Consider the following 14608-nt stretch of genomic DNA (forward strand, 5'->3'; position numbering starts at 1 on the left):
ATTAACTGTAATGGAGTTGAGCTGGAATGACGTGGGGGGCGGAGTTTTGTGTGACATCATCACGCCTCCCACGCAATCACGTGAACTGTCAATGCAGTGCGTAGAAAACCAGGAAGACCTCCAAAAAGCGCTTAAGAAAACATGCATTTTATAATTGAGAAGGCAGCGAAACAATAAGAAGTGAGCGAGTGACATATACTACCATATTCATGAGTGTTGCCAGCTCGGAAAGAAAGCAAGGTGTAAACCTAAACTTTAAATTAAGTTCATAGACAGGCTACGCTGCGTTTCACATACCCACAGGTAATGTGGGATACAAGTTTAATGAGAGGACGCAGGATATAAACGAGAGTTTTGATCACTTTGTAACTAAGTTAAAATTGTAGGTGAAGAGGTGTGCTTATGCAGATTCCGAGAGACTGTGTTTGTGGGGGATTGACAGTTAAGGCGGGTGGGGGAGTCACGTCATCATCTCCCCTCCCACCTCATTTTGCTCTGAGCTGAGCTCCGCGGCTAACGCTGTCTTCCGAAGCAACTTCGTCAGACTGCCACCAAATACTCCCAGAAAAATCCACAAGTTAATACACACGCTATCTCTCGAGTTTCTCCACACTGAATCCTCCAGGCACTACTTACAAAAGGTCACATTGACAATCGTGTTACGTTATTTTTAAAATCTTTCCTTTTCTTAGCACAAGCACAGCCGAGAAGCTTCGATGCATGTGCTCCATAACGCTAAAAATAATGCATTTAATCACACTTTGCATTACAAGCAAGGGGAGCTTTTGTCAATGCATGATTTCCTGGTACACCGATTACATTGATCAGTGCATCCCGATTCATTTTACCCTCGCACCACCTTAGTTTGAGAAGAAGTATGAAAAAATATGAGATTAACACAGAAAAACAGATCATCAATTCAAGCTTTATGAATAATCGATTCGCCATCAATAATTGTTTTGGTAAAGCCATCCTCCTTCCATTTTTATAATTTTTCCGCCACTAGCCATGATTAAATGAACGGTAAAAAAGTAAGAGCAAAGCGAGGGTGACTTATTTAGGCAGGCATATATATGACAGCAACACTGATGACAATGTCAATCATGTTACGTTATTATTAAAATGCTTCCTTTTCTTTTTCATTACTTCTTTAACACACTACTTCTCCGCTGTGAGGCGGGTATTTTGCTATATATATATATATATATATATATATATATATATGAATGACCTCCAAAGAGCACTGACAAAACAATGACAAAACAATTACATTAACAACCATGTTACGTTATTTTTAAAATTTTTCCTTTTCTTATTCGTACCTTCTTTAACACACTACTTCTCCGCTGCGAAGCGCTGGTATTTTGCTAGTATGAATATATGTATGTATGTGTGTGTGTGTGTGTGTGTATATGTAGATATATATACAGTATATGTGGATGTGTGTGTGTGTGTGTGTATATATATATATATATATATATATATTATGCACTCATCACTCACAACAGTGACAAAACAATTACATTGACAATCATGTTACGTTATTTTCAAAATGTTTCCTTTTCTTTTCATTGCTTCTTTAACACACTACTTCTCCTCTGCGCGGGTTTTTGTTATATATATATATATATATATATATATATATATATTGTAATAAGAATGAGTCAGAGACATCATAAAGAGTCGGGGCAGTCACCCGTATAATTGAATCGGCTGCAAAAGTAGTTTTAAATAGCACGATGTGCTTAGTTCAGAGTCCAGAACAGAACTGCCTGTACTGAGGCAAGATGGCCGTTTTAAAGGGCGCTGGAAGGGAAATGACGTCATCTATGCCGGAATTGGGAGTAGTGTCCTTGTTTCCGGAAGTGATATCATCCTTGGGGCCGGCAACAGGCGGGATTTCCCGGAAAAGGTCTGCAAGGGACTGAGAGAGATAGTCAGTACACTCCGCCATCCTCTGGCCTGGTGTAGAACTACTAGTGTTTAGGCCCTTCAGCTGATTCCCATGCGCACGTGTGTGACAAGGCCCCCCCCTTAGCCCAGACCCACCAGGTCGGGCCGACCTGTCCGAGAGGTTGTGGACTCGAGAGAGGGCATGAGCATTGGCAAGTAGAGTACCCATACAATGAAGGACGAAAACTTGTATGGTTGGAGGTCAAGTAACCACCTAGTGACCCCAGGATTAGACTCCCTGTGAAGGGTCATCCACTGGAGAGGTGCATGGTCCGTCACCAGAGTAAATTCACCATCCAAGAGGTAGTACCTCAACTGTGTAATCGCCCATTTTATCGCAAGAGCCTAATGTTCCACTGCCGCATACCTGGTTTCCCGATCCAGCAGTTTCCGGCTCAGGTACATGACGGGGTGTTCTACACCATCGACGCTTTGGCTCAGCACGGCCCCCAGGCCTGTCTCCGAAGCGTCCGTCTGGAATTTGAAAGGAAGTGAAAAGGGGTGCTTTCAACACGGGTGCTGACGTAAGGGCCTGTTTTAGGTCACAAAATGCAGCAGCAGTCTTGTCAGTCCATACCACGTGGTTTGGAGCACTTTTCTTTGTTTAGTCTGTCAAGGGTGCTGCTCTCACAGCAAACTGGGGTACAAACCGGCGGTAGTACCTGGCCAAACCGAGGAAAGCCTGCACTTGCCGCCTGGTAATCGGACGGGGCCAGTTTAATATTGGATTAACTTTGGAACACTGTGGCTTCACGGCACCCCGACCCACCAGGTAGTCCAAATACTTAGCCTCTTTTAACCCAATAAAACACTTCTTGGGGTTAATTCGAACCCCGGCGTCAACCAGCGCCCGTTATACCATTTCCACCTGCCTCCCGTGGTCCTTCCATGTGCTGTAATAGATGACAACATTATCCAAATAGGCAGCACTGAACGCGTTATGAGGCCGGAGCACTCTATCCACCAGACGCTGGAAGGTTGTTGGCGCCCCATGTAACCCGAATGGGAGGACCCGGTACTGCCAGTCCCCACTGGGAGTGCTAAACACAGTCTTCTCCTTTACGGAGTCCGTTAAAGGAACCTGCCAGTACCCCTTCGTCATGTCAAGTGTGGTCAAATATTCTGCCTGTCCCAGCCTCTCGAGGAGGTCGTCCATGCGAGGTATCGGATAGGCGTCAAACTGGGAGACTTGATTAAGCCGACGGAAGTCGTTGCAAAACCTCCAACTCCCGTCGGGCTTACTGACCAAGACAATTGGACTGGACCAGGGACTATAACTTTCTTCAATCACACCTAGATCCAGCATGCACTTGATCTCAAGCTCCACCTCTGCCTTCTTTGCTTCGGGAAGTCAATATGGGCGTTCTCGCACGACAACCTCAGGTTCTGTCACTATGTCGTACGCAATCAGAGAGGTCCGTCCAGGCTGCTCACTTACTACCTCCGGAACTGACGAGATCGCTAATTCTAGTTCACGTCTCTGTTTAGCATTCAAGTCGGGTCCGAATTTAAGGAGGCTGGTTTGAGTAAAGAAAGAGCAGGGCTGAGCCGAGGAAAGATTGGGATCCCTCTCCTTCCACGGCTTCAGCAAGTTGACATGATACACCCGCTCGCCCGGCCGATGATTGGGTTGATTCACCAAATAATCGACGAGCCCTTTCCTCTCCTTAACTTCATACGGGCCTTGCTAGTGGGCAAGTAACTTAGAGTGCGAGGTAGGAACCAACACCATGACGCGATCCCCCGGTTGGAACTTCCGGAGAGTCGTGCCACGGTCATAATATTGGGCCTGTGCTGCTTGTGCCTCTTCCATGTGACTTTTTAACAAAGGTCGGATTTTTCCAAATCGATCGCGTAACTGCGCGATATAATCCAATATATTGCTAGAGGAGAGAGCCTCTCCTTCCCTCTTTTTAGACATCCAATACCTCTGGGGGTTGTCGACCATATAACAATTCAAAAGGGGGGAACTCCATAGAGGCTTGTGGAACTTCGCGATAAGCAAAGAGCTGATCCCAGTTCCTCCCGTCCCTGCTGACCACCTTGCGTAGCATCTGTTTGAGAGTTTGGTTAAACCTCTTGACAAGACCGTCAGTTTGAGGATGATATACTGCGGTCTTTAGGTGCTTTAAGTAACTTGGCTGTTTCCTTGAATGTCGCTGAGGTAAAGGGCGTCCCTTGATCCGCAAGGACTTCTTTAGGGATCCCTACACGCGCGAAGACTCCCACTAATTCCCGTGCGATCGCTTTACTAGTAGCAGAGCGCAACGGAACTGCCTCTGGATATCGGGTAGCATAATCCACAAGGGCTAATATATATTTGTGTCATCGGGCTGAGGGCTCCAGAGGTCCTACTATATCGACCTCAATACGCTCAAAGGGAACATCAATCAGGGGGAGGGGAACGAGAGGAGCACAGCCCCTCCTAGGAATTTGCTGTAATTGACATTCTGGACAAGATATGCAAAAACAGTGAACTTCCTCGTTAATTCCTGGCCAATAAAATCGGAGCTTAATTCACTCTAATGTCTTTTCGGTGCCTAAATGGCCTCCCATGAGCTGGGCGTGTGCCATCTTGCAAACCTGCCGCCAGTAGGTTTGTGGGATTAGCAACAACTTCCGCACCCCGCCCTCATGCTCTGCTATTCGATATAACAGATCATTGTCTAATACAAAGTGGGGCCTGCGTGGCATGGGCTGATGAGTGCGTTGGCCATTGACAAGCACGACTGCATTTTTCGCCAACTTCAGGGAGTTATCATTCCATTATTCTCTCCTGAAAGATGCCGGTGTTTGGTTGAATTGAAAGTGCATTTCAGAGAGAGGGTCCGGTCTGACCTCAAGGGGCAGGGAGTCCTCCCGACTCGTCGAGGCCCGGGTTGATGACATATCTAAGTGCGACGGCCCAGGAGTCTCCCCATCCTCCTCACAGTCTTCCGTACTCGTCTCCGCCGGCTGTTTACACGGCGTGGAATCAGCTTGAGTCGGGTTATCCGCTTCCATGACTAGGCCTACAGAAACAAGGGGAGCAGTTATCCGCACTCCGCACTTACTGTCAGATCAGTCCCGCCCTAGGATCACAGGAGAAGGTGGGTGTGGGTGGACCGCCACGGGGAACTTTTTTACTAAACCTTCGTAACTTATAACAGAGATGGCTGTTTTGTATGTCCGTGTTTCCCTGTGTATGCAGCGTATACTGGTCTTTTTCCTCGTCCACTGTCGCAGTAATACGTAACGGCAATCAACAATGGAGATGTTGCTGCCGGAGTCCATAAGGGCTGTAACTCGAAATCCATTCAGAATCACTACTCCCGTATGATCAGTAGCCAGGAGCTTCGTAAGTGCACATAACCGTCCTTTCCCCTTCCTCCCACATTCCTCCGTGCTCCAGTGCGAGCGGCCCACCCAGCACCCCGGGGACATCGGAGCAGGCTTCGGTTTATGTGGAAGGGACTTATACGGTGGAACCTAATCCCTACAGAGTCCACTAGAGGACCGTTTTGCTCTCACAGATTGTGAGGCTGGCTTAGTTGTTCCTAATTGAGTTATTAACTCATCTATGGAATTAAAGTTAACCCAGACCGGCTGGGTAAAAGTAGCGGGAAGACCTTTAGTGAAGATGAAGCAGGCTACCTGCTGCACAATTTGCAGGGTAGCTAATTTGAATGGCTTCAGCCATAAACCTACTGTTTTCCAGAGAGCATACGCTTGCTCCCGGGTTGATCTCTCCGGATCATATTCCCAGCTTTGTAGGTGCTTTACCTGCTGGTCTGGGGACAGCCCGTATGTCTCTGGAACCGTGGTCCCAATGGACGGCTCAGTCATCTCCTCTGAGAGAACATAGTAAGCCCTTTTCGTTTTCCCCGCAGGAACCAGTCCACGTCGGTGGGTCTCCTCCACATTCTTCTTGTGTAGGACTAGGGGCTCGTTTTCCCTTGCTGGAAGCGAAGCCTGCACCATGTCACTCCGGACCGCTGAGCACGCCCCCCCACCCTGAAACATGGCCCCGGTACTCTCCTACCTGAGTAAATCCATGTTTTCTTCCCGGTTTCTTCTGGGAAGGTCTCATCCTGCCGACTACGCCACTGTAATAAGAATGAGTCGGAGACATCATAAAGAGTTAGGGCAGCCACCCGTATAATTGAATTTGCTGCAAAAGTAGTTTTAAATAGCACGATGTGCTTAGTTCAGAGTCCAGAACAGAACTGCCTGTACTGAGGCAAGATGGCCGTTTTAAAGGGCTGGAAGGGAAATTACATCATCTATGCCGGAACTGGGAGTGGTGTCCTTGTGCCCGGAAGTGATGTCATCCTTGGGGCAGGCAACAGGTGGGATTTCCCGGAAAAGGTCTGCAAGGAACTGAGAGAGATAGTCGGTACACTCCGCCACCCACTGGCAAGGCGTAGAACTACTAGTGTTTAGGTCCTTCAGCTGATTCCCATGCACACGTGTGTGACAAGATATATATATACATATCTTATATATATATCCTATATATATATAGGAGGGTTCTTGATGCACTGTTGTGTAATAATAAAGTCAATTATTGGACTTTTATTTGGTGTCTGACGTTTGATCGGAGGGTTCAAGGGAGTGATAGCGCCCCCTATCTGTCACAATTATATATATATATATATATATATATATATATATATATATATATATATATATATATATATATATATAGGCCATTGTTCTTTTAACGTTTTCTTGAATTTCACACAGCTCCTAAAAAATTAAATATTAAAAATTATACATATATATATATATATTAAAAGTTTTCTGAGTTTGTAATGAATTCTTTTTAAGGAAAAGTTACCTAATCAATGAACATTTGTACAAAAGGACATTTTTTCCTTTGTAGCAATGTGACTAACATTTGGCTAACACTTGTTACCTCTTTGAAGATTTAGATAAAGAATAATGATTGACGCTTTCTCCTGCCTGTGTTTTATTGCTTAAATCGAGGCATTCCAGTGGGGGGGGTGTCTGTATGTATTAATTTTCTTCCACATAATACGTAGTTCATAGGCACATGACGGATTCTCAATACTGTTGATATGCTGTTATTCCAACACAAAACTTAATAAAATACTTCTATGTTGTGTAAAGAGATTTTGATTATGAAGCATAATCAAAGTATATTTATAGTTGTACTTTTCATATTCTGTCTTATTATATTTGTTTTTACTTTGTTTTGTTCTGTATTCTTTAAACATAATATTTGTTTGGAATATCCTTGCTATTCATTTTTTATGTTATTTAGATTTAATTTTGAAAATGGTCATAATTTGATTTTTTTTCATCATCACTCTTATTTTGCAAGTGGTAATTCAATTAGAAGTTTTGCCCATTTTTGTGATTTATAAGTTTGTTTTTTAAGATCTGTTTCTTCTGTGTAGCAATTAGACGTGAGTTACTTATTATTTGGTATTCCTACCCATGTAGTTTCTTCCGCTTGAAACTACTCTTGAAATTTCTCAGCTTGCATGTGCTCTCATTCTCAGTGTATGTTTTTTGCCACTTTCATACACTGTCAGTGTATTGTTTATCATTTTTTAATACATCTAAGTTATCCCTAAAATGGCTAAGAGACCACCTAATCTGCCTGGAGATGTCATAAATAAAATATTGGAGCTTAGTGAAGAAGAGGAAAGTACAAGTGAAAGCAGCTCAGAGGAAGAATATTCAAATGTGTCAGTAGGAATAACTGCTGATACTATTGGGACAGCTGCAGAGTTTTTTCACAGAATTCAGGAACTTCAGGAGATTTCCGAGAGCAAAACAGAAAGTGAAGTGGACGTGAAGATGATAATGAGGAAGGCAATATTGTACAGTCACTTTCCAGTGTCTGGGTTGAAAAAGAAACTTGTAGGCCTAGATTCCCAGCTAGATTTGAGGCTGGTGCAAAACGAGATCTGGTTGCCAAAGGTCAGTCTGATGAAATATTTGAGCATTTCATTGATGATGAGATTTGTGACTACATAGCACAGCAAACAAATTTATATATAAATAAATGAAAAAAAAACATTGCAAGAGAAAATGAAAAGCAGAGGTCATGATAAAGACTGGATTGATACCAACAGGGAAGAAATAAAGTTGTTTTTTGGAGTGATGCTTTTGCAGGGCATTATACATAAGCCCACTCTGACCAGTTATTATTCCCGCAACTGGAACTTGGCAACCTCCATCTTTTATGAAATAATGACTGAGAAGAGGTTTTTTTCGCCACTTGAGATTTCTGCATTTTGCAGATAATGAAGCATACATATAGTGACACTGGATCAGTTTTTCCAAAGATGTTGTGGCCGATGGCCAGGATCCATGCCTGGCCGGGATGTTTAGAAGGACCAGGGGTCTCATGCATAAGGCTGTGCGTAGAATTTACACTATAACATGGCGTACAGACAAAACCAGAAATGTTCGTATGCACAAAAAAAATCCAGATGCATAAATGTGTGCGAACGTCAACTTTCAAGTTCTTCCGCTATATAAATTCCGTTCAGTGTGAAAAGTAACGCACGTGCACGCGCCTGCTGTCCCATATCAACTCCTCCCAGAATTACGCCTCTTTGAATATGCAAATCAATATACTGTAAATAGCTCTTAAGCTCAGGCTTCGGTGAAAAACAATGGCAAAAGCACGGGGGAAAATAGAAGAATTTCAGCAAATACCAAGTTGGAGGCAAAGAAAAACTTACAATTTGTTTGTATAAACAACAAAATAAAGTTGATCTAGTGGCATAGAGTGTTGGAGAAACTCGAAAGCTCAAGTTCACAAAATCGCACAGTGCCCGAAATTAAAAAGAAGTTGTCAGATATCAAAGTCGCCATGAAAGGCAAGTCGTAGCTCACTGTCTGAGTGTCATATGAAAGCTTATTAGGGTACAGAGAAAAACACATAGGCACACAGTGGGGAAAAAAAGCACGAAATGTCAACTTTAATCTCGAAATTTCCACTTTAATCACATAGTTTATTTTGTCATTAAAGTAGAACATCATAAATTTTAACTTAAAATCATTTAATTTACTAGTTTTTCAAATCCCATCGTAACTAAAGTAGCACGTTAAATGCTTTGTTTTGTATTTGATCTATGTCCTCTGTGTGTGAATCAATACATGCTTCCGGGCATTCTCTTCCTCCGACAGGACACAGAATCCATTACATTCGTAATATCACAGCTCTCTGAATAATTAAAATACTGAGATATATACATGATATCATTTTCATGATGATAGGTGTAAAAGCATGTTATTAAACATGGGAACAAAGAGATGCAGTGATTGTTCACGTCTCATGCAAGATGCTTGCTGCGCCGTGCGTGACCTTCAATGAAATAATTTATTGTAGCAGTACTGTTTCTTTCAAACAGACTAACCCCCAATTCCTGTCCTTACTTTTCTTTCTCCAAATACCCAATCGCCATACAATCAGCTCTGTAATAGACATTAAGTCATCTGTAATCCTAGAATGCCGATTTCTTCAAAACTTTTAAGGAATTTTGAAATATCTTCGTAGTACATGTTTAATTATTCTATCAATCTATCCATCCAGTTTTGTGCTAGCCCCAGCAAGAATATAGCACGAGGCAGGAACAATCCGTGAATGGAGCTCCAGCTCCCCGCTACCACTGCGGCACCATGTCCTCACATGTTTAATTATTAACAATATAGATTATTTAAATGAAGTTAAAGTTTAATCTGTATAATATAATAAACATATTTTGCTGCATTTCATCTTAAAAATGATATTGTCATCATATGTACTGTAAATATGTGCTTTATAAAGTGGCTCAGGGTGTGCAATATTATACAGTGGTGTGAAAAACTATTTGCCCCCTTCCTGATTTCTTATTCTTTTGCATGTTTGTCACACAAAATATTTCTGATCATCAAACACATTTAACCATTAGTCAAATATAACACAAGTAAACACAAAACACAGTTTTTAAATGATGGTTTTTATTATTTAGGAAGAAAAAAATCCAAACCTACATGGCCTTGTGTGAAAAGTAATTGCCCCCTTGTTCAAAAATAACCTAACTGTGGTGTATCACACCTGAGTTCAATTTCCATAGCCACCCCCAGGCCTGATTACTGCCACACCTGTTTCAATCAAGAAATCACTTAAATAGGAGCTGCCTGACACAGAGAAGTAGACCAAAAGCACCTCAAAAGCTAGACATCATGCCAAGATCCAAAGAAATTTAGGAACAAATGAGAACAGAAGTAATTGAGATCTATCAGTCTGGTAAAGGTTATAAAGCCATTTCTAAAGCTTTGGGACTCCAGCGAACCACAGTGAGAGCCATTATACACAAATGGCAAAAACATGGAACAGTGGTGAACCTTCCCAGGAGTGGCCGGCCGACCAAAATTACCCCAAGAGCAGAGATGACTCATCCGAGAGGTCACAAAGACCCCAGGACAACGTCTAAAGAACTGCAGGCCTCACTTGCCTCAATTAAGGTCAGTGTTCATGACTCCACCATAAGAAAGAGACTGGGCAAAAACGGCCTGCATGGCAGATTTCCAAGACGCAAACCACTGTTAAGCAAAAGAACATTAGGGCTCATCTCAATTTTGCTAAGAAACATCTCAATGATTGCCAAGACTTTTGGGAAAATACCTTGTGGACTGATGAGACAAAAGTTGAACTTTTTGGAAGGCAAATGCCCCGTTACATCAAGTGTAAAAGGAACACAGCATTTCAGAAAAAGAACATCATACCAACAGTAAAATATGGTGGTGGTTGTGTGATGGTCTGGGGTTGTTTTGCTGCTTCAGGACCTGGAAGGCTTGCTGTGATAGATGGAACTATGAATTCTACTGTCTACCAAAAAATCCTGAAGGAGAATGTCCGGCCATCTGTTCGTCAACTCAAGCTGAAGCAATCTTGGGTGCTGCAACAGAACAATGACCCAAAACACACCAGCAAATCCACCTCTGAATGGCTGAAGAAAAACAAAATGAAGACTTTGGAGTGGCCTAGTCAAAGTCCTGACCTGAATCCAATTGAGATGCTATGGCATGACCTTAAAAAGGCGGTTCATGCTAGAAAACCCTCAAATAAAGCTGAATTACAACAATTCTGCAAAGATGAGTGGGCCAAAATTCCTCCAGAGCGCTGTAAAAGACTCATTGCAAGTTATCGCAAACGCTTGATTGCAGTTATTGCTGCTAAGGGTGGCCCAACTAGTTATTAGATTCAGGGGGCAATTACTTTTTCACACAGGGCCATGTAGGTTTGGATTTTTTTTCTCTCTAAATAATAAAACCATCATTTAAAAACTGCATTTTGTGTTTACTTGTGTTATATTTGACTAATGGTTAAATGTGTTTGATGATCAGAAACATTTTGTGTGACAAACATTCAAAAGAATAAGAAATCAGGAAGGGGGCAAATAGTTTTTCACACCACTGTAACTATAGTGCAAGTTTACAGTGAGGTGATTGTACTAAGTACAAAGCGTTCTACAAGGAGCACTTGATGATCTGATTGAGTGCGTTTAGAGTTCTTGGGATGAAACTGTGTCTGAAAAGAGAGAGACTGTAAAGTGAGAGATTATACCTCCCCTGGGCCACAAGAGGGCGGCCATCCTGGTCTGTATAGGGAGCATGGAAGCTCAACCTGATTAGGTCCCCTGGCCACCACAGGGGAGCACTTGGAGGATTATGGATCCCTGGGTGTCAGCACTTCCGGTTTTCCAGGGAGTGCTTCCAGGTGCTCATGCGGCACTTCTGCCACACCAGGGAAATCATCAGAGTGCGCCTGGAGCACATCCAGGTGATTATAAAAGTGGCTGCCGAGTCGGGAGGAAGAAGGCAGCTCTCAGAAAAGGATGGAAGAAGGGTGTGTGGTGCAGGGTCACTGTGTTGTGTGCTGGACTTTTATTAGTAAAGAGTGTGTTTTTTGGAACATTGTGTCTGTCTGTGCCGAGTCTGAACTACCACAATGTATAAAATTAAGCCTTTCTTTGACCACTGCTTTCGAAACTTTTCAGGAAGTTACATTCCAGAGGAAGATCTGTTGATTGATGGAAGTTTACTGCTATGAAAAGGCCGTCTAGGGTGGAAGGTATACATTCCAAAAAAAAAAAAATCATGTTTTGGGATGGAATCCTATAAGCTTTGTGAGGAAAAGTTGCCGCTGCTTTCAGAAATAAATTGATGGCTTTGAAGTGGAAGGATAAGAGAGATGTTTGCATGCTGAACAGCAACCATGATGCTAACATGAAGATAGTACAGGACAGGAAAGAGAATTCAAAGGAGAAACCTTTCGCCATTGTTGAGTACAATGACTTCATGAAAGGAGTTGATTTTCGGATCAGTACATGGTGATGTACTGTACGGCGAGTGAAGGGAATGAAAAAATACTATCAAAAGATTTTCCAATTCCTTCTTGATTTATGTGTTTCAGCTCTTATGTAATCTATAGAATGCATGGAGGAAAAGACAATCATCTAAAGTTCTCTTTAGAAATTTATTTTCCGGTAGTTCAATAAATACCGAGGAACAGAGACTGCAATGTTCCACTCTGCCTGCACCATGCTTCTGCACGTACCACACACAACTGAAGTAAGTGAAAAATGGAAAATTTGTAAATAGTGTAAATAAATCTACAAAAAAACTACTATAAATGGTGTAGAATAATGTAAATAAATCTACAAAAAAACTTGTATAAATGGTGTAGAATAATGAAGATTAATAAAGAAATAGCCTGATTGATAAGTACATTTTTTCCTAAATATACTGTAATAGCATGAAAAAAGGGCATGAAATTAACTTATTATTGCTAACAAAATATTGTTTAAATAATTTTGTTTGTAGTTTTAAAAAATTTTTCTTACAACAATTTAATTCACATGTCAATTAGATAATATTCTAGCATAATTCAAACATTTCTATCGACAAATAAAAAAACCCCACCATGGGAGTGACTACTGAAAAGAGCCCCCCCATTTAAGGGGTTAAGCTTCATTTTCTCATTAATTGCCTGAAATTAGTGGCAACAATAAGAATTCGTAATGTGAATGATTTACACCTACAGGTGCCGGTCATAAAATTAGAATATCATGACAAAGTTGATTTATTTCAGTAATTCCATTCAAAAAGTGAAACTTGTATATTAGATTCATCCATTACACACAGACTGATGTATTTCAAATGTTTATTTCTTTTAATTTTGATGATTATAAATGATAGCTAATGAAATTCCCAAATTCAGTATCTCGGAAAATTAGAATATTGTGAAAAGGTTCAATATTCAAGGCACCTGGTGCCCCACACTAATCAGCTAATTAACTCAAAACACCTGCAAAAGCCTTTAAATGATCTCGCAGTCTAGTTCTTTGGGCTACACAATCATGGGGAAGACTGCTGACTTGACAGTTGTCCAAAAGGCAACCACTGACACCTTGCACAAGGAGGGCAAGACACAAAAGGTCATTGCTAAAGAGGCTGACTGTTCACAGAGCTCTGTGTCCAAACACATTAATAGAGAGGCGAAGGGAAGGACAAGATGTGGTAGAAAAAAGTGTACAAGCAATAGGGATAACCGCACCCTGGAGAGGATTGTGAAACAAAACCCATTCAAAACTGTGGGGGAGATTCACAAAGAGTGGACTGCAGCTGGAGTCAGTGCTTCAAGAACCACCACGCACAGACGTATGAAAGACATGGGTTTCAGCTGTCGTATTCCTTGTGTCAAGCCACTCTTGAACAAGAGACAGCGTCAGAAGCGTCTCGGCTGGGCTAAAGACAAAACTGCTGCTGAGTGGTCCATAGTTATGTTCTCTGATGAAAATAAATTTTGCATTTCCTTTGGAAATCAAGGTCCCAGAGTCTGGAGGAAGAGAGGAGAGGCACAGAATCCACGTTGCTTGAAGTCCAGGGTAAAGTTTCCACAGTCAGTGATGGTTTGGGGTGCCATGTCATCTGCTGGTGTTGGTCCATTGTGTTTTCTGAGGTCCAAGGTCAATATAGCCATCTACCAGGAAGTTTTAGAGCACTTCATGCTTCCTGCTGCTGACGAACTTTATGGAGATGCAGATTTCATTTTCCAATAGGACCTGGCACCTTCACACAGTGCCAAAACTACCAGTACCTGGTTTAAGGACCATGGTATCCCTGTTTTTGATTGGCCAGCAAACTCGCCTGACCTTAACTCCATAGAAAATCTATGGGGTATTGTGAAGAGGAAGATGCAATACGCCAGACCCAAAAATTCCGAAGAGCTGAAGTCCACTATCAGAGCAACATGGACTCTCATAACACCTGAGCAGTGCCACAGACGGAGCGACTCCATGCCACGCCGCATTGCTGCAGTAATCCAGGCCAAAGCAGCCCCAACTAAATATTGAGTGCTATACATGCTCATACTTTTCATGTTCATGCCTTTCAGTTGGCCAACATTTCTAAAAATCCTTTTTTTGCATTGGTCTTAATTGATATTCTAATTTTCTGAGATACTGAATTTGGGACTTTCATTAGTTGTCAGTTATAATCATCAAAATTAAAAGAAAAAAACATTTGAAATACATCAGTCTGTGTGTAATGAATGAATCTAATATACAAGTTTCACTTTTTGAATGGAATTACTGAAATAAATCAACTTTGTCATGATATTCTAATTTTATGACCGGCATCTATATAT

At 41.9% G+C, this 14608-nt stretch overlaps 1 protein-coding gene across 1 annotated transcript in view; it reads left to right on the forward strand.

The window, feature by feature from the left end:
- Window positions 1–14608, forward strand: part of cep89 (centrosomal protein 89) — a 440613-nt gene that overhangs the window by 124923 nt on the left and 301082 nt on the right. The window lies entirely within an intron of this gene.

This window comes from Polypterus senegalus, chromosome 9, assembly GCF_016835505.1.
Source record: "Polypterus senegalus isolate Bchr_013 chromosome 9, ASM1683550v1, whole genome shotgun sequence".
Taxonomy (NCBI): domain Eukaryota; kingdom Metazoa; phylum Chordata; class Cladistia; order Polypteriformes; family Polypteridae; genus Polypterus; species Polypterus senegalus.